The sequence below is a fragment of the Leucopleurus acutus genome (assembly GCF_964270905.1).
Source record: "Leucopleurus acutus genome assembly, chromosome: 13".
In the NCBI taxonomy this organism is placed as follows: domain Eukaryota; kingdom Metazoa; phylum Chordata; class Mammalia; order Artiodactyla; family Delphinidae; genus Leucopleurus; species Leucopleurus acutus.
In genome coordinates, this window is record NC_139155.1 from 12,243,226 (window position 1) to 12,266,913 (window position 23,688).

General features: G+C 33.5%; 1 pseudogene across 1 annotated transcript; it reads left to right on the forward strand.

Moving 5' to 3' along the window:
* The first annotated feature begins 1,149 nt into the window (after positions 1-1,149).
* On the forward strand, positions 1,150-23,322 carry LOC309970624 (serine/threonine-protein phosphatase 2A 56 kDa regulatory subunit gamma isoform-like; annotated as a pseudogene). The gene is made up of 2 exons: positions 1,150-1,204; positions 22,594-23,322. The product of its transcript is annotated as a serine/threonine-protein phosphatase 2A 56 kDa regulatory subunit gamma isoform-like (transcript).
* The last annotated feature ends 366 nt before the right edge of the window (positions 23,323-23,688 follow it).

Consider the following 23,688-nt stretch of genomic DNA (forward strand, 5'->3'; position numbering starts at 1 on the left):
GGACTGAAGACTTGCAGTATTAGGAACATAATTTCAGAATTATAGTACCAAGATGAGATTTTACCATTTATCCTTGCATGTTTTCATTCAATCTTTTAGCATACATTCCTTCACCTTTGATTTTAATAAGCCATCAATTATAAGATATGCCATTACTTTATGAATCACTAATTAAGAAAAAAACCTTGTGAATTCAAATCTGGCATACATTAACAATAAGCCCATGTAATAAATTAATTGGTTACACAATCCTTTCATTACATTAAGGTTTCTTTCATCTATTCAAAGGAATTTTGTAATTTTTAACTGTATTCAGTTTGCATTCCCTGGCATGGAACTGGTGATCATTTCCCATGTGTATGATAGTTAAACATTATCTGCTCGTGGGTATTTTCCTTTCTCAGTGGCCATAAAGCAGCTGGAGGTAGCTTTGCAGGACAATATGGAATAGCTGTCATTTTCCCCCGTGAAGACTATTTGTTTCGCTATTACCATGTGATGCCCCACTGCTTTCTTTCTTTCCCTTTCTTTGAACACAATAACTTCTTGTTTCAGTGCTAAAGCAATTTGTAATCTTTGGAAGATTTAAATGGCAATTAAAATCAACACTTAAAGTGACAACAATGCACACAACTCGATTGAAGTGACAGAAACATGACCAGCTTTGATGGAGTTCTCGCATGCATAAGCAAGGACAACTGGCTCACCCTTATTCCTTAGCCACTGTGACTGCAAGATGTCATTGACTGAAAAATAATGATCCATATTTCAGAGACAGCATAATGTGAAAAAAGAAGATCTTAAACAATATACTGTGATATTTGTTGAATTCCACAACATGCAAGAAACTATGCTGTTAGAAATTATGGAAGGAATGTGCTTGTGGTCAAGACTTGTATAACCAAATCTTCTATGAGAACACAGAAAGTATGGTGGGGTGGAAAAAATATATACGCAACAAATTGAAAGAAGATAAGCTTTGAAGCTGGGGAGACCAACACACACTTGAACAGGAAGATGTCAGTTCCTCTGAAGTTGAAAGAGACATAGAATTTGGATAAGTGAAGATGGTGAGGGAAAGATACTTAAAGCCAAAATCAGATTAGAGCAAAGATTTGGAGATGCAGAAACAGAAAGGATCCTCAAGGGATGGCGAGAGGGTTTATGTGGCTGGAGCTTAGCATGAGAGAAGGAATAACTGCAGGTGAGATTGAAATGGACTTTAAAGAGGGAGTATTCTTTAAAGCAGTCTGAGAAATCGAGATAAATCTTGAAGTTTTCTGAGGTCGCTAACATGTTAAGAACTGTTTTTCAGGAAGCCAAACCTGTGCTGCTGACTCATATGAGCCAATATGAAAGTCTGACAGGGTCAGGATGGTGCCTATAGATAGTCTCAACTATTTGTAAGCAAGTGGGGAATGGGGGGACAAAGAGAGGGTGCTGTTTTCCTCTATCCCTGTCCTCAATTGTCACAGATGGTCTCTCAGTAACAAAAGCAAGTTAGAATGAATCCCTTTCTACTACTCCTGAAAAAATACTACTCCTTGTATGAAAGAATTGCTCCTAAACAGAGAAGAAGTCATACTTCTGGCAGAAGTGGCAAAACTCATAGTCGGATTGGACAGCAGGAGCTTGTGTAAAGGGAAATTAGTCGAAACCAATGGGGTTGATTCTGGTGATTTTTATACTTTCTATAAAAAAGCAAGCCCCACAAATTCCACCATCCCCAAACTACTTCTAACAAAGCAACCACAAAGTGTGCATGGAAAGTAGGATTAACTTGTTCACGCACATAAACTTGTTCATGCACATACTTATAACACATCTCTCGGACTCAAATGGTGCAAACTAAATCAAGAAAGCACTACAACCATTTGGAAGCAAAGCAACAAACAGATTAGCAGCTGGAGAAACTGGAAAGAAGGTTTGAGGTAGTAAAGTGTTCTATTAAAACAATATGAAAATTAATGGGAACTGAGATCAGATAATGGTTGTAGAAATATGAATGATGGAAGAGGTATTTTTAAAAGCTATAAGTAGCCCTGCCATATTCAGTAACTTAGCTCTCAGTGCATGTTTCTTTTGTTATGGGTTGAGGTGAAATTGTATGTTATGATAAAACTCATCCGGAATATAGTTGGGCTCTATTTCCCATGAATGCAAAAAAATTAAATTGGAAATTAAGAAATAGAAGAAAAAGAAGCAATAATGGTTTTCCTTTCCCAGGAGCTTAACATAATGAAAAACTGGTGGGTTATTTGTTGTCCTCAACAAACACAAACTAGAAGCAGAAAATCCCAAAATGAAACAAATATAATCACTATGAAATTAATGGACTACTCATACCATTTCTCCATTCTGAAGCATCCAAATAACTTAAGATTTTTTTAAATGGATCTTTATTGGAGTATAATTGCTTCACAATACTGTTTTACTTTCTGTTGCACAACAAAGCGAACCAGCCATATGCATGTACGTGTCCCCATATCCCCTCCCACTTGAGCCTCCCTTCCCTCCTTCCTATCCGACACCTCTAGGTCATCGCAAAGCACCAAGCTGATCTCCCTGTGCTATGCTGCCACTTCCCAGCAGCCAACTATTTTACCTTCGGTAGTGTATATATGTTGATTTATTCAAATTTCAGGGGACACTAAAATGAAAAGGTGCTCAACTTCATTTGTCATAGGACAGAAAATACTAAGTGTTGACACATATCTGGAGTAACAAGAACTTCCATACAATGCTCACACTCTTTGGAATACTGTAAAGCTATTTTAAAAAAACAACTAAATATATGAATACCATATGATACAATTCCATTCCTAGATATGTACCCAAGAGAAATGTATATGCTTATAAATGTATAATTCATAATATCTGAAAACTGGATAAATACAGTGCTACAGAAATCATGGTTTACTCACAAAATGACATACTATTTAGCGAAGAGAATGAAAGATTACAACTTCATGAAAAAATTTAGATGAGCATCACACAGCATGGAGTAAAAGAAGTCACTGAGAAAAGTATCTATAATACAATTTATATAAAAAAAGTAGGTAAAAAATATTTATGCTGCTGGAAGTCAGGAAAATAGCTCTCCTTGAGTCAGCAGTGAGTGGAAGGGGACTTCTGGGTGTTGGTAATGATTTAATTCTTATTTCTATCTGGTTGCACTGGTGTGTTAATTTTGCAAAAATTTAATTTGTATACTTATAGCATGTGTATTTTTCTGTATACATATATCATTTTTCATTAAAAAATTTAAAATTCTAAAATAAAATGTTTTTAGGGCTGTTACAATAGTAAAGTACCCTAAGACTGCTAATCTAATATTAGGGCTAAAATTAGATTTCAAACCTTTGGAATTTTTGTCTCTAGAACTACCAGGGAGTGTTAAAACAAACATATCTTGGTAGCCATTCCAAACATTCATCTCTTTGTTGAAAATTAATAAGCATGACATGGAAAAACCAAAAATATGGAAAACTGTGTTTAAAGAGAAGCAGAACTGATGAATGGTAGCCTAGGGCCAGGCATATTGGAGACCTGCGGTACACGTTATCTCTTCTTAATAAGGTGAACCTGGGAGATCTTGCTGGAAGGGAGACAGTCATGAAAGTTGAGCTGACTCGCCAGGTGGCTTTGAAATTTAAAATATGCTCAAATAAATATCGGAAAGAGAGTGAGTTCACCTATGTCAAGCAATGCTGTGGATTACAAAAAGACAGGTAATGGGGGACAACACAAAAATAAATGATGTTAGAATAGACTGTACTACTAAATTTTGCTTCTCTCATTCAATGATTTAGGAGTCAGAGAGTTTTATTCATTACTTCCAATTGTACCATAGTTAATAAATCGGGGTTAAGATATTCATATGATTTCAATTTATTTGTCAAACTAGTTCTTTATTCAATCTAAAGCATAGAAAATTCTAAATTGTGCATAATTTTGAGTGGAAAGAAAATTATCTGCCACAATAGAAAGGAGTGTACTAGTTATTGTATTTCCAGTAAACTATTTATTTTTTTGATATGGATGTCCTGTTCCAGAATGTTGAAGTACAGATATAAATACTAGATGAGCACGAGTACTTCACCTGAAACCAAGAGTTAAGCTTTCATCAGTCTTTATCAGATGCTGGCATTCTCAACATCTCTTTGTCCAAGGATGGAGTTAGGACTAATTAACCCATAAATGACTACTTCTCCCTCCCTGCAAGAAATGAAGATTTATAATAAGATTGAAAAAAAGGCAGTACATCCTAATGTTTAAATTTTCCTTATTTTAGCCCATGAATATACACATAATATAAACATAATTAAAGCAACAAGAAAACAGTCCCGTCTTTCCCAAATAATGAGAAAAGAGGGAACATTTTGACTATAATGTGAAAAGAGGGACTATTATTGAGCTCAATTCTACAAAATTACTTAATAGAAAATTGTTATTAAAACACAGAGAATTAAAACATCCTTTTGTACCTAGTCAGTAGCAAAGGAGAATAAGTATTTAATAGTTGATTTATAACCTCATTTCACATTTTCCTTTGTACTTGCACCAGTTACTTGAACTATAAGTTCATTTTGTCATAAAGAAATGTGAATATAATCACATCCTAATTACATAGCTTTGGGTTATTTGTACAATTAAGTTATCTGTTACAAAGTTAATGAATGTTAATAATGCAATTCTCCTTGGTGACCTGATTGATATACTAACATTTATTGTGTACTGCAGTCATTAATTGAGGCATACTTATTGAATGAATACTGAACATTCTAATATATATATTTTTCTCCTCCAAATCACAGTCATTTATAACAATTTTGTTTTTAACCAGTCTCTCAATTTTTAAAGTTCTAAGTAAAAATAGAACAGTTAATGCTAACTCGTTTATCTTATTTTATATAAGAACACTTCGACTTCAATGTAAACTAGTCTCCCAAGATTTGGGAGAAAATGTGTCCTTTGTCCTAGATAGGGCCAAGCATGGAAAAGGGGATTAGCAAAAATGTGCCTCAAATACTAATGCCCTTGAAATGTGATATAGAGAAAACTGAAAATAATGGAGGAAAACCTTCTTTATGGTACAAGGTAAAAGAAACCAATTACGTGCACACAAAATTAACATTAAGCATTCCAACGACTGAGGAAAGTTTGTTGCCTTTATTTCTTGTGCTTAGATGCTGTCAGCAGTCATAAATCAAGTTAAGGTTTAGATCACTGTGTGTTAAATTATATTTATGCCCTTGTAAAGCTGTGCAATATTGTGCCTTGTGTAAGAAATCTTTAAACCACATGTTCTACCAAGTAACTGATGATGCTCACTTCCAAAATTCGATCTGCTTGCATTAGATACTTTAAACAAGGACCTTTAAAAGAGTCCATTTTAAAAAGACTATCCTTAAGATGCTTATTTGTATATGTCACCACAGATTTACACCTTCTTGTGATAACTTTGAAACTGTTATCCTATTTCTTCCAATGCCTTTTGATACCTAAGATTTCCATACTTAATTTTAGAACATACTCGGCAAAGTACAACATATTGTGCTAAGAAAAAAAAAAAAACCTAGCATTGGTAGAACCGGAACTGACATATTAAAGTTGTGACAAGACATGAAATAAAGTTGAAAGATGTAGTAATTATAACATAAAAGTTTTTTTCATCCGAAGTATCCACATAATTGAAGCAAATGTGAATTCTGCTTGTGAGAATTATCTCATTTTTCCACTTCAGTTAGCTGGTATAAAAATAATAATGACATTTTATATCCCCAAGCAATTAATACCTAAGCATAAATAATATACTAGTGTTGATTTTTACGGCCTTCTGTTTAGCACTGAAAATGTATGCCACTTAAATGGTTAAAAAGTATATTAATATAGAGTTGTAGCTATCGTTTTTATTTCTTAAAGTTCAAAATGCATCTTAAACTAATTCATTGTGAGTGTTGAGCACATAACAGCCCACACTGACTATTTCTTCTCTTACACACTTAGCATAAGGAGATTAAGTGAAAACGTATATACTCCCCTAGATATTATCTTTCTGGAATTGAATAAGGAATGGCTTTAAAGCAATCCTTATCCCCTCAAACACAGCAGCATTGTTTGTACAAGCTTACACCCAAGAATATTCCAAGAGTTCCAGCATTTCTGGAATTCTCTTACTTTTTTCATATTTATATTTATTTTAGATGCAATTATAACTCAGCAAAAAAGAATTCTGCCTCTTGCTAACTTCACTCACAAAATACTAGTGAAGTTTTTGCAAATGTCAAAACATATTCTTCATTTCTTATGAAGGTAAATCTAAAAAAAATGGATGATTTTTAATTGGCTATATTCATATCATCAGATTATCACTACATTAAGCAAATAAATGATAAAAATTTATAAAAATGAGACAAAATTCTTTCACTAGATCAATGGCATTACTGCCATTCTGGCAAAATGACTACAAACTATTGTTCAAAATATTCTATATATATATCAACATAGCTTTGCCTTAAAATGACATGCCTAGTTTTGAGTGGAAATTTCTTAGAATGGGAAAAAAGGTTGTGTTGGTTTCAATTTTAATTACTTTTCCAGCTTAGCTTAAGATGTTTGTTCTTATTTCTTAGAAAACTATTACTTAGATAAACATGGTCCTTTTGGCTTATGGAAAGTATTGTAAAAATTAATAAACAGAAACCTCAATTGAATGGTGTTGGGAGACCAGAAAGAGGAACTCTCATATGCTGTGACAACAGCCAAGCCCAACATGAAGAAAGACTACCCTTTTTTCCTGGCAAGGATTCAGCCAATGAAAAGCCATGGACTCTGTTTACCATAGCCCTCCAACTTCCTTTTCCCCTCTGTAAAATGACCTCCTTCCCTTTCCCTGCAGGGACACACAAGTGGCTCACCATGGTTGCAGACCCTGAATTGTGACTCTCTGCTAATCCCAAAGAAACCCATCTTTGCTGGAGAAATAACTGGCAGTCTATTTGTTTCAGGTCAACAGTGTATATGTTCAACTTGAAACTTTAACTTGACATGAGTGGAAAAGCCTGAGTATAAGAAAATTACATAAAATGTGTGAAAGGAACTCTTGAATTAAGTGACTTATGCAACTTTAATGTATAAGAAAAAATAAATTATTTTTAACCTATATATATACTTCAGAAAAGAAATCGTTATGACTGTTTTCATTGAGCTTGATACCAGATAGCCTCTTATAAAGTACCCAATAACAATGCGGGGATATCCTAATTATGAACACTTGGCAAGTTATTTTATGAAAATACATTAGAATTTAATACACAGTCCTGAAGCCTCTTTCTCATCTTGCCTGAATTCAGTTCCACAACTTTCCAGTGTTACAGAGGTGAACTCTCCTCATGAAGATAATGCCCTGTGAGCTTAGGCCCCAATTTGATAGCAAACTGTTTAAAAGACAAGGTGAAAAACTGGAGCTATATATAGCAAAGCAAATTTAATCCACAAAGGCAAAGTAACGAACTCAATCCTAGAGGAGATTTTATAGATATGACGAACAGCGAGCAATTAAGAAAACCACCACCTTTAGGAATTGTTTTTGGTCATTGCTCCTTTTTAATACTGAAAACAAGATGAGGTAGAAACGTAAATGTGTGTCACCATGATGTGCTATCAATCGCTCCTCAGACCATATTCATTAGATAATTTCCCACTCCCCAACAGTAAAACAAATATAAACATCAAAATACTTAAAACTCATACAGTTCAGCTCAGTGTTTTTATATTTCTCTCTGTTTTAATATGATGGTTTCATCATTCACTAATGAAATTTAGCATTGAATGAACTGAAAAAGAATTTGAGAGATAGAAAAATATAAATATATGTCTACAATAATAAATGTTTATATTCAACATAAGAATTAAACATAAGAACATGAGAATAAGTGGTTCTGAGTCAAACAATAACATATTTATAGAGTGTGAGATAAGTATGAGTTATCCTCTTTTTTATAGTTATGGATGTTGTATCCCAGAGTTGTTAAGCAACTTTCTCTACATTACATGGGCTCTAAGTGACGAAGCATATATTCAGTCTAGATATGGCTCCAAAGCCTATGTTCTTTCCACCAGGTAGTCTGTTAAATTACATGCCAAATCTTGATTTTCAAAAATAGAAATTTGAAATGAAATATATTTTATTTATGCTTTATTTTGACAAGATTTTATTATAACCATAAATAGTAAACAGTGGACAAAATTATTGGAAAGTATGAAAAATTCACATCTGAGAAATAATATAGAAATCCATTATCTCAAACTGTATCTATATGGATAAATTCAAGTAGCTAATCAAAAAAATCAATATTTATGTATACATCTACATCTATGTCTACATCTCTATCTATATTTATATCTATACCTCTATCTATTATCTATCTATCCAGTGAATTTAATAAGTATAACTAATCTTCAAACTGTAGCACTATTCACATAATGCAAATTGCAGTATGCAAAGTGAAAACAGAGTAGGGTATGTATGTACTTGTATGTATGTCTGTGAAAGAGAGCAGAGAGACAATATGTTAGTATAAGTAAGTGTGTAAACATTTTTCTGAAATCTATCCCTCTCTCTATCTCTATTTGAATGTGTTTCTAGTTCTGTAATATACTGATTGTATACTGTATATTACTGTATACAATCTGTATATAATACTGTATTATATACTGATTGTATACTGTATTACATTGGATGTTTAAACCAATGACAAGTTACTGACTTGGTTCAAACAATTAAGCTGGCTATGGTGCATACAGGAGTATCACAGGCAATATTTTGGTTACATCACAGTGCATTGATATGGTGAAGATGTTCTAAATTCATTATTTTAATGTTAAGTCAATTTTATATATGGAAACCATAAAACTGGTTAGAGTTTTGCAACCTATCAGGCATGTGGATCTATATTTCTTTGTTGTGTGTTGGGATGAGAAAGTACAAGTTGCCAAAGCACAGAAATCATTCACCAATCTCATTGAGAAAAGACAATTTCAATGATAATTTACTTAGACATCTGAAGAGATGTGAGAGATGTTTATAATATTTAGCACTGAATTTATTTATTGTTGATTTTTGTTACTGAGATTTTTACTTTATTAAAAAGAAATATATTTTAGAAAAGAGAGGCCAAACTATATATATTAATTGCCTAAAAATATGCTCAAGTATTTCTTCAGAAATTCATTTGGATACATAGTGGGTGGCTCCCCTTTCTTGCTTTGGAAAATTTTAACACTTTGAGATGTGAATTTATGTCTGATTCTTTTTTATTTTTTTATTTTATTTTTTTTCAGGAGTTCCTGAAAATTACCCTGTCTTGATTTGAGACTTTGTTTACTGACAAAAATAATGAAAGGAACAAAATTTGACTCATTACCTTTTTTCTCATGGACAGTGCAAAGTAACTTCACAAACATGCTCACTTTTGTAAAACAAAGTTACTATGTCTTTTAAAATTAATTTTCATAATTAAGGAACTTTAATAAGAATCCAAGGCCACATTTCTCTTTGGATCTAATTAAAACAGTATTTTATATAGTTGTGCCTGAATTTCTTTTCTCAACCAGCTAAACAGAAAAAAAAAATTAAATTGCCCCCAATGTGGCTTTGCAAAGAGCTTCAGCAAATTTAATCAAGCTACCCTGAGTCTCCTTAAATTCAGTATAAGGCAACATGGATCAGCAGGAAAAAGGGCAAAACCATGAAGTGATCTCTGAAAGCCTGGGGTTCATTTTAATAGAGAAAGTTGACAACTGAAAATAAAAACCTCTGTCTTGCTTTGGAAATGTAAATTAATTCTTTCAAACTGTTAATCATTCAGGTTTCATGGTTCAGAAGTTATGGAAGCCCCTAGAAATGTAGGGTCACTTAAGTGATTTGTAAAGGTGAAGGAGTCCTCAAATTATGCACAACGTTTGTACTTAATTATATCAATAGAGCACATCATTTTTCTTGCATTAGCAAGAAAAGGACTTCCCCCTTCCTACAAATAACAAGTTCCGACCTTTACTTGTATACCCACCTGAAATGGTACCTCCTTTCAAAATATTCCTTGACAGTCACATACAGCCTTTTGATTTTTCCTCTTCTCTGTATCCCAAAATACTGATTTCTGCTATGTGAAGTATTGCATTGAAATTATTTATTTACATGTATCTTTGATGGAAAGGCATTGATGGAAAAAGTGTTTTTCCCACTTGCATGCCTCATTTTAATTATTTTATTTACTTATTTTTTTTCCAAAGAAGAGAAACTCACTAAAGTTATCCCACTTAAAGGGGTCTTATTTTAAGGTATCATTTGGGTCCTCAACAGTAATATGGTTCTATGACTGTCTGGGATTGTTTTCTGGATTTCTTGGTCAACAATGAGACTCAGATCCTCTGTTTCTACCTCTTGGCATCTGTTTCTGTCTCTGGGAACAGCATATAATGGTGAAGAATAAGTATGAAGTAAGCCAGAAAGAGAAAGGCAAATATCATATGATATCACTTATGATACAAATTAACTTATTTACAAAATAGAAATAGACTCACAGACATAGAAAACAAACTTATAGTTACCAAGTGGGTAGTGGGGAGGGGGGAGATAAATTAGGAGTTTGCGATTAAAATATACACACTACTATATATAAAATAGATAACCACCAAGGACCTACTGTATAGCATGGGAACTCTACTCAATATCTTGTAATAGCCTATAATGAAAGAGAATATTAAAAAAGAATACATATATATTTATATATGTAAAACTGAATCACTTTGCTGTACATCCAAACTAACACAACTATATTTCAATGAAAATAAAGTAAAATAAAATGACAAATACGGGGAAAAAAAGAATAAGTGTGGGACCATGCAGACCTGTTTTTCTGTTAACTCAGTACTAGCATTTATTAGCTGTGTAACCACAAGCAAGTTACTTAAGTATGCTGAGCCCCGGATTTCTCATCTATAAAATGAAGATTAATAATGCCTACTCCTCAGGGTGCTTTGGAGGGCTGGATGTATATGGAGTGTGTGTGTGTGTATTGATATATATTTTTCAATAAATTATAGCCACTGACCACACATCTTTCTCCCTAGTGATTCCCAATTGTGAGTATTTGGGAATCTCCTGTAAGTCAACAGATTTTATAGAAAATAATATACTACCGTATGCAGAAAAGGTGGGATACTTTAACTTCAAAAATGACTTATTTTAACACAAATATTTTCTATAGTCAGGGACAGAGTACCCTTTATGTTTGACCAAGAATTTAGATAGTCTCTTTTTCCTTTCTTTAGGCAAACAATTGTTCTTTTGCCTCCCAACAACCCTCTTCACTCTAAATGTCTTTACTCTCAGATGGAGATATACAGATATGATGCAAAAAGATTCTAAATGCAAATGATCAAATCAACACTCTTATAAAAGAAGAAAGGCAAGAGTTAACCACAATCTATTTCAAAAACACTGAATATTAATTGGTTATGCTATTTGAATGTATTTGTCCTTCATATTCAGCCATTCTGAATTACTTTGCCCATTGTAAATATACAATTTAGGAAAAAGATTCCCTCTAAGTTTTAAATAGTATTTGGATTAAACATCGCTAGTTTATAATTTTAGTCATGATAGTAGATTCTAGAGTAGAATGGCCACTGTTATTTATTTCTAGGAGAGCATCTATACGCCCACTGCAGCGGCCTGCTCTGTACTGTTTGTGGGTCTCTGCGCAGTTATGTTATGCTGAGGATCTTGCTGCGTCTTCTGTGAGCAAGTATAACATATTATTGGGATCCCTTTCCTATCCATTTTACAGGATAATACAGTCCTTAATATCTCCCATGAGAAAGGAAGCTTAGATCTTCTTTCCAAAGTTATAGAGATTCTAGTACATGCAATTATCTTTATATACCACAGTTTACAGCCACATTTCATCCCAAGATTAAAAGAGGAGTATTGAATTCACATCTATAAAAGCCATCTTATGTCACATTAAGAATGTACATGGAAATCATCTCTTGTTTTTTTTTTCCCCTAAATCCTTAAGGTGTTCCACATAAAAAGAGTAAACCAGAAAACTAAACATAAGAAAGCAACTTCATGCATGTTGAGGTTCTTCATGAGAATCACAGAAGGTGCTTGTTAGAAAAGCACCTCACTGCCCTCACCCATAAATAATAAGAATTGGTAGGATGCGGCCATGTAGCCGAAAAAACACTTCCGCTGATTGTAAGGACTGTTAAATTTTTAAAGCCACTGTTCTTTCCAATAGCATGATGACTAAACACATTTGAATGTGGTTCAAGGTACATTCTTTCTTTAGTGACTCCAAGTTACAGCAGATCTCCAGAGCATGGGCTTAAATGTATGTGATTTTATGTGTATGTTTTGAGGAAGGGAGTAAGTGGTGCTTATCCAACATGGAGTCATAGTATGAACAGAATGTTCATTAAGGTAAGAAAATATCAGTATAGGGGAAAAATAATTCTAATGTATAGGGAAAAAAATCTTAGCCCTCCTGAACACCAACTCTGCTTGATTTGGTAGGATGGTCTGGATTCAGATTTATAAATGCATTGAGAAGGCACAATAGGCTGTATTCAGCACCAAAGACAGCTATTGAAAAGACAGGATGGAAGACAGAAAACATCATGGCACATCCTGAAATGTCACAACAGGAGTCTTCTGAAACCTGAGCCCATTTCGTGATGCTCAAGTCAATCGGCATTTGGGATGTGCTTGGACATGAGAAATGGGGTTGAGTGTGTGTTTACAAATCCAACACAGGACTCTGGAATCCCTTTAGTGTTTAAACCTGTTTAGTCATGTAGCCCAACAGGTGTCCACGATGGGCCCTTAACACAGTCTGTGAAATACAGACAACTCTCCACCCTTTAAGTATCTGGGTCTCATCAGTGCTGGTTCTCAGGACTTAATACACAATCATGGCCACCAGGTGCAATGTCAGGTGTGTATTCCTTAACTGGAGTTTCACTGATCTTGAATCTGGTATATAGGTGTGCTCCTAATAATCTCTTGGATTCACATTACAAGGTGAATGGACCAAGACTGAAAGCTTATGGTATCCCTGAGTCTAGAGAAAACCTTTAGAACCACCTGTTACCCCTTCCATTCTACCCCAAAGCCAAATGTTTATCTACATCTTCCCTACTGATAACATAAATACAATATAAAGATAACAAGTCTTCAAAAAGGGAGGTTGAAAATAGTTGCATTTTCTAAAATGGAGAAGGCAGTAAGTCCCGTTTATGTTTTTTAACAAAGAACCTAGAATCTTATGTAATGCCGTACATGAATGAACCAACCTTGTTGACAGTGAATTAAACCTACACTTTGTGAAATAAACAGCAACCTTAATAGCCAAGCATTGGTTAGTATAATTTTAGAAGTAGTTAAGTCGTGATTCAGCTATCAAAATAAACAGATTTGTGTCATGTGTAACTTTATTTTATCAACCTGTAAACAAATAAGCAAACAAAAAATAAAAACATATTTATAGAAGCAGTTTATTCAGGGATAGTTAACAGTACTTCCTAAATCACAGCAAATGTACTTAGCTTTTATATTTTTTTGCAAATAATAATTTTCCAGGTTTTCAATATTAAGTGTACCACCTCAGAAGTATAGTGATTTTTAAAAGTAACCTTATCAGATAATAACTTGAATAGTTCATACATATGGGTGAAGAAAAAAGAACATTCTCTCCAGCTGAACAGTTAATATGTATCTAAATATCCAAGATTCTTAGGGAAGCTGTAGGATTTATTTGGCAATGATTACGTTTTAGCTTTCTAACTTAGTGAAATTCAATCATTTAAATATAACATTTGTTTTCAATCTGATTATTATTATACTATTAGATTTATTTCAAGCCCAGAAATGTAATAGCAACTTGATCTTCTTTTTATAGGAAGGAAAGAGATTTGTCCCTGCCAATTCCAGTAGCTCAAATTAATTTCTCGCAGCTGGGGGGGGAAAGATCTAATGAGAATTTTATTAATTCAGGGTCCACCCAGATCCAAACTACTTGGGAATGAAGGGTGGCAGAGTAGATTTAGATGAGATCTGTAGTCCAAAAGTCAGAATTTGAACTCTGACTTAACGACTAATGACTGGTTTTATGCAATTCATTTAACCTCTGAGACCCTCAATTTTCAAGAACCACTATTACTAGATGATCTAATAATCCCACCTCGAAAAATGCCATGTTATACTCAAACAGTGGCATACTTCATGCAGTTCTGAATTGTATGATTTGTGTGTGCTATATGATGCTTTACAAACAGGCAAATCATACTGTTTTATCTGTATGTGAGCTTTGAGTGTTCCAGCCAACATTTAATGCCAACCTTATTTGGATATAATAACACTTTAAAAGCGGGGGGAGTCAGTTTGAAGAATTACAATTTCTTGAATAGAATGATTACTCACAAGCAAAAACTGGAATTATAAAAATCATCATTTCATCAGAAAATTTTAGTTTTTATTTTATTAATTCATTACCTATACTCTCTTATGGGAAAAACAAACAGTCACTTTAAAATCATTAACCTTTAAGTTTGTTAGCATCAATCTATATATTTTTCCTTCACTCTGTCAAAGATTTTGCATAAGCGCACTCCTTTATATATATCACTTGCTCAAAAATCCATGTCTTGGATTTGCTACTAATAAGGCCAATATAAAGCATTTTTTGCGTTTTCCTTCAGTATTTGCTTTACAATTTTGAAAGTTTTCCAGCATGCCAAAAATTGGAAAGAATTATACAATAATCTAAGTACCTACCACTAGATTCAACAATTAAATGCATGTTTCCATATTTGCTCTCTCCTTCCATCCATCCAGCCATCCAGCCATCCAGCCATTAATTTATCAATCATCTTGCTAAATCATTTGAAAGTAACAAGTGTGATACCTCCAGCTCTGTTCTTTCTTAAGATTGTTTTGGCTATTCAGGTTTTTTTGTGTTTCTATACAAAATTTTAAATTAATTTTTATTGGAGTATAGTTGCTTTACAATGTTGTGTTAGTTTATACAACTTTTAAAATTGTATAACTTTTAAAATTATTTATTCTAGTTCTGTGAAAAACGTCACTGGTATTTTGAAAGGGATTGCATTGAATCTGTAGATTGCCTTGGGTAGTATGGTCATTTTAACAATATTAATTCTTTCAAACCATGAACAAGGTGTATCTTTCTATCAGTTTATATCATCTTCAATTTCTTTCATTAGCATCTTATGGTTTTCAGAGTACAGGTATTTTATCTCCTTAGGTAGGTGTATTCCTAGGAATTTTATTCTTTTTGGTGTGATTATGAATGAGATTGTTTCTTTAATTTCTCTTTCTGATAGTTTTTTTTTAGTGTATTGAAATTCAACAGATTTCTGTATATTAATTTTGTATCCTGAAACCACTGAATTCATTAATGAGCTGTAGTATTTTCCTGATGCTGTCTTAGAATTTTCTATGTATAGCATGTCATCTGCAAACAGTGACAGTTTTACTTCTTCCTTTCTAATTTGGATTCCTTTTTATTTCTTTTTCTTCTCTGGTTGCTGTGGCTAGAACTTCCAATACTATACTGAATAAGATGGGCAAGAGTGGGCATCCTTATCTTGTTCCTGATCTTAGAGGAGATGCTTTCAGGTTTTCACCAGTGAGTATGACATTACCTGTGGGTTTGTTATAAATAGTCTTTATTATGTTGAGGTATGTTCCCTCTATACCCACTTTCTGGAGAGTTTCTACCATAAATGGATGTTGAATTTTGTTAAAAGCTTTTTCTGCATCTATTGAGATGATCATACATTTTTTATTCTTCAATTTGTTAATGTGATGTACTACACTGATTGATTTGCAGGTATTGAACCATGCTTGCATCCCTGGGTTAAATCCACTTGATCATGTTATATGATTCTTTCAATGTATTGTTAGACTTGGTTTGCTAATATTTTGTTGAGGATTTTTGCATCTATGTTCATCAGTGATATTGGCCTGTAATCTTTCTTTTTGTGATATTTTTGTCTGGTTTTAGTATCAGGGTGATGCTGGCCTCATAGAAGGAGTTCCGAAGTGTTCCTTCCTCTTCAAATTTTTGGAATAACTTGAGAAGGATAATAGTTTAGGACACGTTAGAGAAGCTTAACTTTTGGAGTTGCCTATCCAAAATAAGAAATAATGAAAGAAGGCATGGCTTCAAACCAAGCCCTGGCACATACTCAACTTTCATCTATTTATGTCAAAAAGGTACATCTTCACAACTCTGTCATAATGAGCTGTGGCAGTCATGGGAACATTTTCAGCTCTTGTTTTCATTTTATTCAAAATATACACATGAGCTATTGACATTTGGTGGCTGTGTCAAATGCTTAAGAACGGGGTAAAGAGGAAGCATCAAAGAGTTTCGAGTCTAAGGGTGGGGAGAAGAGAGGGAAATCAACAAAATATGCTTATGCAGATGCTGTGGGAAGTTCATCATTTGGATTTGAGTTTTATACATGGGTGTATATACAAGTACTGACATTTATGAAATAATAGGAATTAATCCAACTACAAATAAAATTAGGGAATTCTAACCGTGTTTACTAATTGTTGGATATAGAAATTATTCCAGCATTTTCATCTCACTTTCCTGTGAGACTCTTGCTTATCCCCTTCTCCTTCCTGAATAGGGAAAATATCAATTTTCTATACTCTTTCTCCAAACTTTCTGAGTTGAAATTAATACCTTTGGTTATGTGATAATTTAGAAAGTTGAAAATATCAATACTGGAAATTCATAATTAATTAGTAATTAATAACTTCAATCATTAACTGAGAACAAGTTTTGGTTTCAGTGTCACCCAACAAATCTGTGGACATGCTTGACATTGCTGTACAATCATTTGGGGATTAAAAAAAAAGAAGACATTGACTAAACCCACAGAGAATACATTTCTAAAACATAAATAAGTAATCTAGCCTTCAGAAAACAACATATTCCTATTAGAGTCCAATAGAAGTCAACAATTTCAACAGATTAGTTCTTTCTACTGCTGTAGGAAATGCAAGGGACAATATGTTTATCACCTTTTTTTTCTCTAGGAATTCAGCATACAACGTCCTAGATACTAACCTATTTTCATGTTTCCCTTGCAGTATACGATTTATTCACGATTTGTACTATCAACCAGAATAGTTATATCATTTTTCAGAATTTTTTCTGATATTTCTTATCTTTCCTTTAATGGCTGATTCCTTTACAGTATCTTAAACTTTTTTTTTTTTTTTGGTTGACATGGTGGTGTTGAACTGCTGCAATCTCAGCAGTGCCTCAGTTAATGATACCCTTCAGCTCAAAAATACTTCATTTCTCTCCTAATCCTTTACTTGGAATTGCATGTTTTTAGTCCCCAAGCCTCTTAGGCAAGAGAAGGAAAAATGCTGTTTTCAACAATGCATTTCAAACATAAGGGTTAGAGAGAGAGGAAGAGCTGCACATTTAGAACAAGATGCCATCATATAACACAATAAATGTAAACATTTATATCTCTTCCTCCCTCCCCCAAAATCATAATACAGGTAGGTAAGATAGAAAAGCACACCAAACGAAACAGCACTAACATATCTCAGCTACAAAAGTAAAACACTACCTTTGATGTGAATATTTGTGTGCAGTGATTTCACTCATAGACACATGGAATTAGTGCTGTAAGAATGTCCTCACATATATATGCTGACCGTTACCTTGCATTTGTGTGACATGATTTGGCAGCATGACTATATCTATAATTTCTTATATCTAAATAATATTTTTGATATTTGTAAATAGTTCTGGTGATGTTATTAATTTCTGTTATAGTCTATCATCAGTTGAAACTAACAAAAAATACAAATATTTCTTAGGCACTACCAACTGAAATTATGAATTTATGAGATCTCAAGCTGAATTACTAATAATAAAGCAACATATCTTGGTTGGTACCTATACAAATGTAAAATACTTTAAGTTGTGAAGATTTTAAGACTAGTCTTCTCTATGCAAAGATGAAATCCTAACTAAATTTATATTTACTGGTCAATTTAAAATTTAAAATCAACTGTAGAAAATAACCTCTTTATTAAAAGAAGGAGAAAATTAATATATTGAATATGTTTTATGTATCATCAATATACAGTATATCAGAAAACCCTTTCCAGCAGATCAAAAGGCAAGTATAGAGATGTTTTTATAAAGACAGGTTGGAGTTCATGTGTGTTCCAATGTATTGTCTCTAATTTTTAATGGAATGATTTAGAATTCTAAAGGAAGGATAGCTCCACTTAAAACTGACAACAATAATGTTTTCAAACAAATATTGCATATTTGCCTTGCATCAGTGTAGGACTAAGCATCTTACATCTATTATTTCATTGCATGCTCTCATAAGTGTCTGAAAATGTATGAGAATCAGAATAATATTTTACATTACTTACTTGAATCTAGCAAACAATTTCCCTTTTTATTCAATTGCTTTTCTCAAAAGGCTTGAGACAAAAGTCAGAAGTGATGATTTATGCTAATTTCATCATTGAGTACAGCTGAGACTGAGAAATACTTTAATGAATAAAATGTCAAAAGTGTATTATTTGGCCTGACATATTTGAATTTAGAGTCTATGTGCACTGAATTATTTAGATTGGCCTGACATATTTGAATTTAGAGTCTATGTACACTAAATTATTTAGATAATTTCAAGACTATTTCATATCTTGCCTAGCAATAAAAAATATTTGATAATAATGTTGACCATCATGTGATCAACACAGTGGGAGGTCTTATGTGGTGAGTATTGAGGCACGTAATTAAAACAAAATATGTCAGACTTACTTCCAAATCCTTGCAATAATTTAACATTCCAACTTTGTATTTCTACATTTCATGATAATGCACTAAGTATACTTTCCTTCAAATGTTTCCTTTTACATAAATATTTTGTGGAACAGCATAATTTCTCCCATTTTTTCTAAGTCTTCTGGTATTTGGAGAAAATTCTATTTATATAAAATTTATTTCAGTAGTTATTAAATGGAATACCTGCTATATGAGAAATACATGTTTCAGGACTGAGAAGATAATTAGGACAAGCCAGCTATCCATAAGGATTATAAAACAGTGATCAACTCTGTTTAGAGGAAAATAAAGAATTCTGCCCATATTGTGAGGATTGGTGTTTCTAGGAGTATGCATTTCACAGATATCCTTATTAGCTCTGTATTTTTCTTTCATGTGTGCATAATTGTACAACACAGTCTTACAATCATGCCTTTAAAAAATATAGCCCTTTATAAAGTTTTCAATCTAGTAAGTCAGACCATTAACAGAAGTCCCAGCACTGCTTAAAGAGGCAGTCATAAATCTCAAATTTAAAGTCTTTATTTTATTACCCCAATGGAATAAAACTAGAAAGGGAAAATAAAATCATTTCCTCAAGTTCCACAGAGGTGTGATGCACAGCATTTCGGAAGTTCTATGAGGTCTTCCAAAGCCAAGTGTAATTAAATGTAGAAAGCTGGAGATTGCTCTATGAAAAAAAAAAAATGGGACAACTTGCATGTTCTTACTAAAATCATAAAGTTTACCTCTAACCTGTATCCTTCAGGTGGCAAAATTATTATGACTTTCATGCACTATGTTCTTCTTCCTGATAACTTTTCAAATTTTGAGATGCTAGGACAAATTATCTTTACTGACTAAGCAGATATTCTGGGATGATTTTGTAAAGGTCCAGCAGTAAAGGCTCATATGAGCCACACCTAGCATGAAACTTTTTTTCAAGTCTAGTTGTGCCCGGTGGGCTAGCATATTATATCATTTAGACCATGACTAGAGGATTAAAACAAGTGTGTTGAGCAACAGAAAGTAGTATAAACACCCATGAACTGAAAAGCACTTTCTCACAAAAACATTTTACCTAATACAGAAAAAGAAATAAAAGAAAACACATTCGCTTTCAGCCACTGTGGTGCCTTGTGAAAACATAGCTGGCTCAATGTTAATTTAAACCTAATTTTATTGTCAATGTTACAAATATACAAAAATTATGACTGAATTTGTATTAAATGAATAGAAACCAGGGCCACAAATACAGAAATTTACAGAATACAGTTGTTGCCAAAATATACATAAAGAGTAGAATGCTTATATTTCGAGCAAAGAAAAGAAGGATAGCATATAAAAAAAATGAACTCAAAATGGATTCACGATATAAGCCTAAGACTTGAAACTGTAAAACTCCTAGAAGAAAAAAGAGGCAAAATCTCCTTGACATTGTTCTTGGCAGTGACTGTTTTGAATGACAATAAAAGCCCATGCAGCAGAAGCAAAAATAAACAAGTAGGACTATATCAAACCTAGAAGTTTTTGCACAGGAAACAATCAACAAAATGAAAAGGCAACCAAAGGAACGAGAGAAAATATTTACAAACTGTATGTACAATAAGAGGTTAATATCCAAAATATAAAAGGAACTCATAACACTCAATGGCAAAAGAACAAATAACCCAATTACAAAATGAGCAAAGGACCTGAATAGACATTTTTCTAAAGAGGGCATACAGATGGCCAACAGGTATATAAAAAGATGCTCATTATCACTAATCATCAGGGAAATGCAAATTATAACCACAATGAGATATCACCTCACATCTCTTGGGATGGATATTTATCAAAATGTGAAGATAGCAAATGTTGAGGATGAGGAGAAAAGGGAAGCCTTATATACTGCTGGTGGGATTATAAACTGGTACAGCCATTATGGCAAACTGTATGGAAGTTCCTCAAAAAATTAAAACTAAAACTACCATATGATTCAGCAATACTACTTCTCAGGGTATATTCAAAGGAAAAATAAAATCACTATCTCAAAGAAATACGTGCATTCACATATTCATTGCAGCATCATTCACAGTACCCAAGATGTGGAAATAACCTAAGTGTCCCTTGACAGATGAATGGATAAAGAAACACACACACACACACACACACACACACACGTATATACCTATAATGGAATATTATTCAGTCTTAAAAAGAAGGAAATCCTGCCATTTGCAATAACATGAATGGAGATTGAGGACATTATGCTAAGTGAAATAAGCCAGACACAGAAAGACAAATACTGCATGATCTTACTTACGTGTGGAATATAAAAAAGTCAAACTCATAGCAACAGAGAGTAAATGGTGGTTATCAGAGACAGTGGGCAGGGAGGAATAGGTGGAATAGAAGGGATATTTTAGGCAAACTATTCTGTATAATACTATAATGGTAGAAACATGACAATATATATATATCAAAACCTATAGAACTGTAGAACACAAAGAGTAAACCACAGACTTTAGTTAATAATAATGTTTTAATATTGGTTCATCAATATTGAACATAAGATTTTGCACAGCAAGAAAAAAAAATCAAAACGAAAAGACAACATATGAACTGGGAGAAAATATTTGCAAATGATGAAACTGACAAAGGCTTAATTTTCAAAATATACAAAAAGCTCATACAACTCAATAACAAAAAGAAACAACCCAATTGAAAAATGTGCAGAATACCTAAATACATATTCCTCCAAAGAAGACAAACAGATGGCCAATAGGCACATGAAAAGATGCTCATCATCACTAATTATTAGAGAAGCACAAACTCAAACTACAATGACGTACCATCTCATACCAGTCAGAATGGCCACTGTTAAAAAGTCTACAAGTAATAAATGTTGGAGAAGGTGTGTAGAAAAGGGAACCCTCTTACACTGTTGGTGAGAATGTAAATTGGTGCAGCCACAATGGAGAACAGTATGGAGGCTCCTTGTAAAACTAAAAATAGTTACCATATAATCCAGCAATCCCAATCCTGGGCATAGACCCAGACAAAACTATAATTCAAAAAGTTACATGCACCTCTATGTTCATAGCAGCACTATTCACAACAGCCAAGACATGGAACAACCTAAATGTCCAGCAACAGATGAATGGATAAAGATGTGGCACATATATCCAATGGAATATTACTCAGCCATGAAAAAGAATGAAATAATGCCATTTGCATCAACATGGGTAGACCTAGAGATTATCATACTAAGCAAAGTAAGTCAGAAAGAGAAAGACAAATACCATATAATATCACTTATACATGGAACCTAAAATACAACACAAATGACATATCTATTAAACAGAAACAACAAATGAACATATCTATTAAACAGAAACAACTCGCAGACATAGAGGACGACTTGTGGTTGCCAAGGGGCATGGAGGGTGGGGTAAGGAAGGATTGGGAATTTGAGATTAGCAGATACAAACTAGTATAAATAGGATGGACAAACAACAAGGTCCTACTGTATAGCACAGGATACTATATTCATTATCCTGTGATAAACCATGATGGAAAAGAATATGAAAAAGAATATGTGTGTGTGTGTGTGTGTGTATAACAATCTCTTTGCTGTACAGCAGAAATTAACACAACATTGTAAATCAACTATACTTCAATAAAATATTAAAAAAAGGATTTGCCTTACCACTGAAAGAAGAGCACAAGATTTTCTTATTGAAGGTGTTATTACCTTTGGAAAAAGTGAAGTCTCTGATCGTTTACCATCCTCAGCTGGCACGCTGTGCCGTTCAGTTTTTAGAAAAGGACAGCACCCTCACTGAACCAGTGGTGATGGCTCTTCTCAAGCACTGGCCGAAGACTCACAGTCTAAAAGAAGTAATGTTCTTAAATGAATTAGAAGAGATTCTAGATGTCATTGAACTATCAAGAGTTTGTGAAGATCATGAAGCGTTTAGCCAAGCGTGTCTCTAGCCCCCACTTCCAGGTGGCAGAGTAAGTGCCATATTGCTGGAATAACGAGTACATCATGAGTCTCATCAGTGACAATGCAGCAAAGATTCTGCCCATCATGTTTCCATCCTTGTACCACAACTGAAAGACCCACTGGAACAAGACAAGGCGTGGCTTGATTTATCAATACAACATGCTGAAACGCTTCATGGAGATGAACCAAAAACTATTTGATGACTGCACCCAGCAGTTTAAAGCAGAGAAACTGAGAGAGAAGCTAAAAATGAAAGAATGAGAAGAAGCGTGGGTTTAAATAGAAAATCTAGCGAAAGCAAACCCCCAGGTACTAAAAAAGAGAGAAACATGGAAACGTCTATCGTGTAACTTGAATGTTTTTATGAGATCGGAATGTGGCTCCATCGTGGGAGGGGATGGAAATCAATATCACTAACATTGTATATGAAACTATCTGCAATAAAAATACTTTTCAACTTTAAAAAATATTGATTGAACAAACATATCACTCTAATGTAAGATAATAATAATAGGGGGAAATGTATGGGAGGGAAGAGGGGGCATATGAGAATTCTCAGTACTTTCTGCTCAATTTTTCTATAAAACTAAAACTGTTTTAAAAATGGCTACTAAGTTTTTAAACAGTTAGGAATCCTAGGCTCCAAGAGCTTTAAGATAGTAGACAAACACTGAAAGAAAGCCACTGGATTTTTAAAGAAAAGAAAGTCATTCTAAGGTGATTGATTGAGGTGTTTTTGTACAAGTGATGGGGCAGAAGTTGGTTCATGAGAATGGGAAAGAA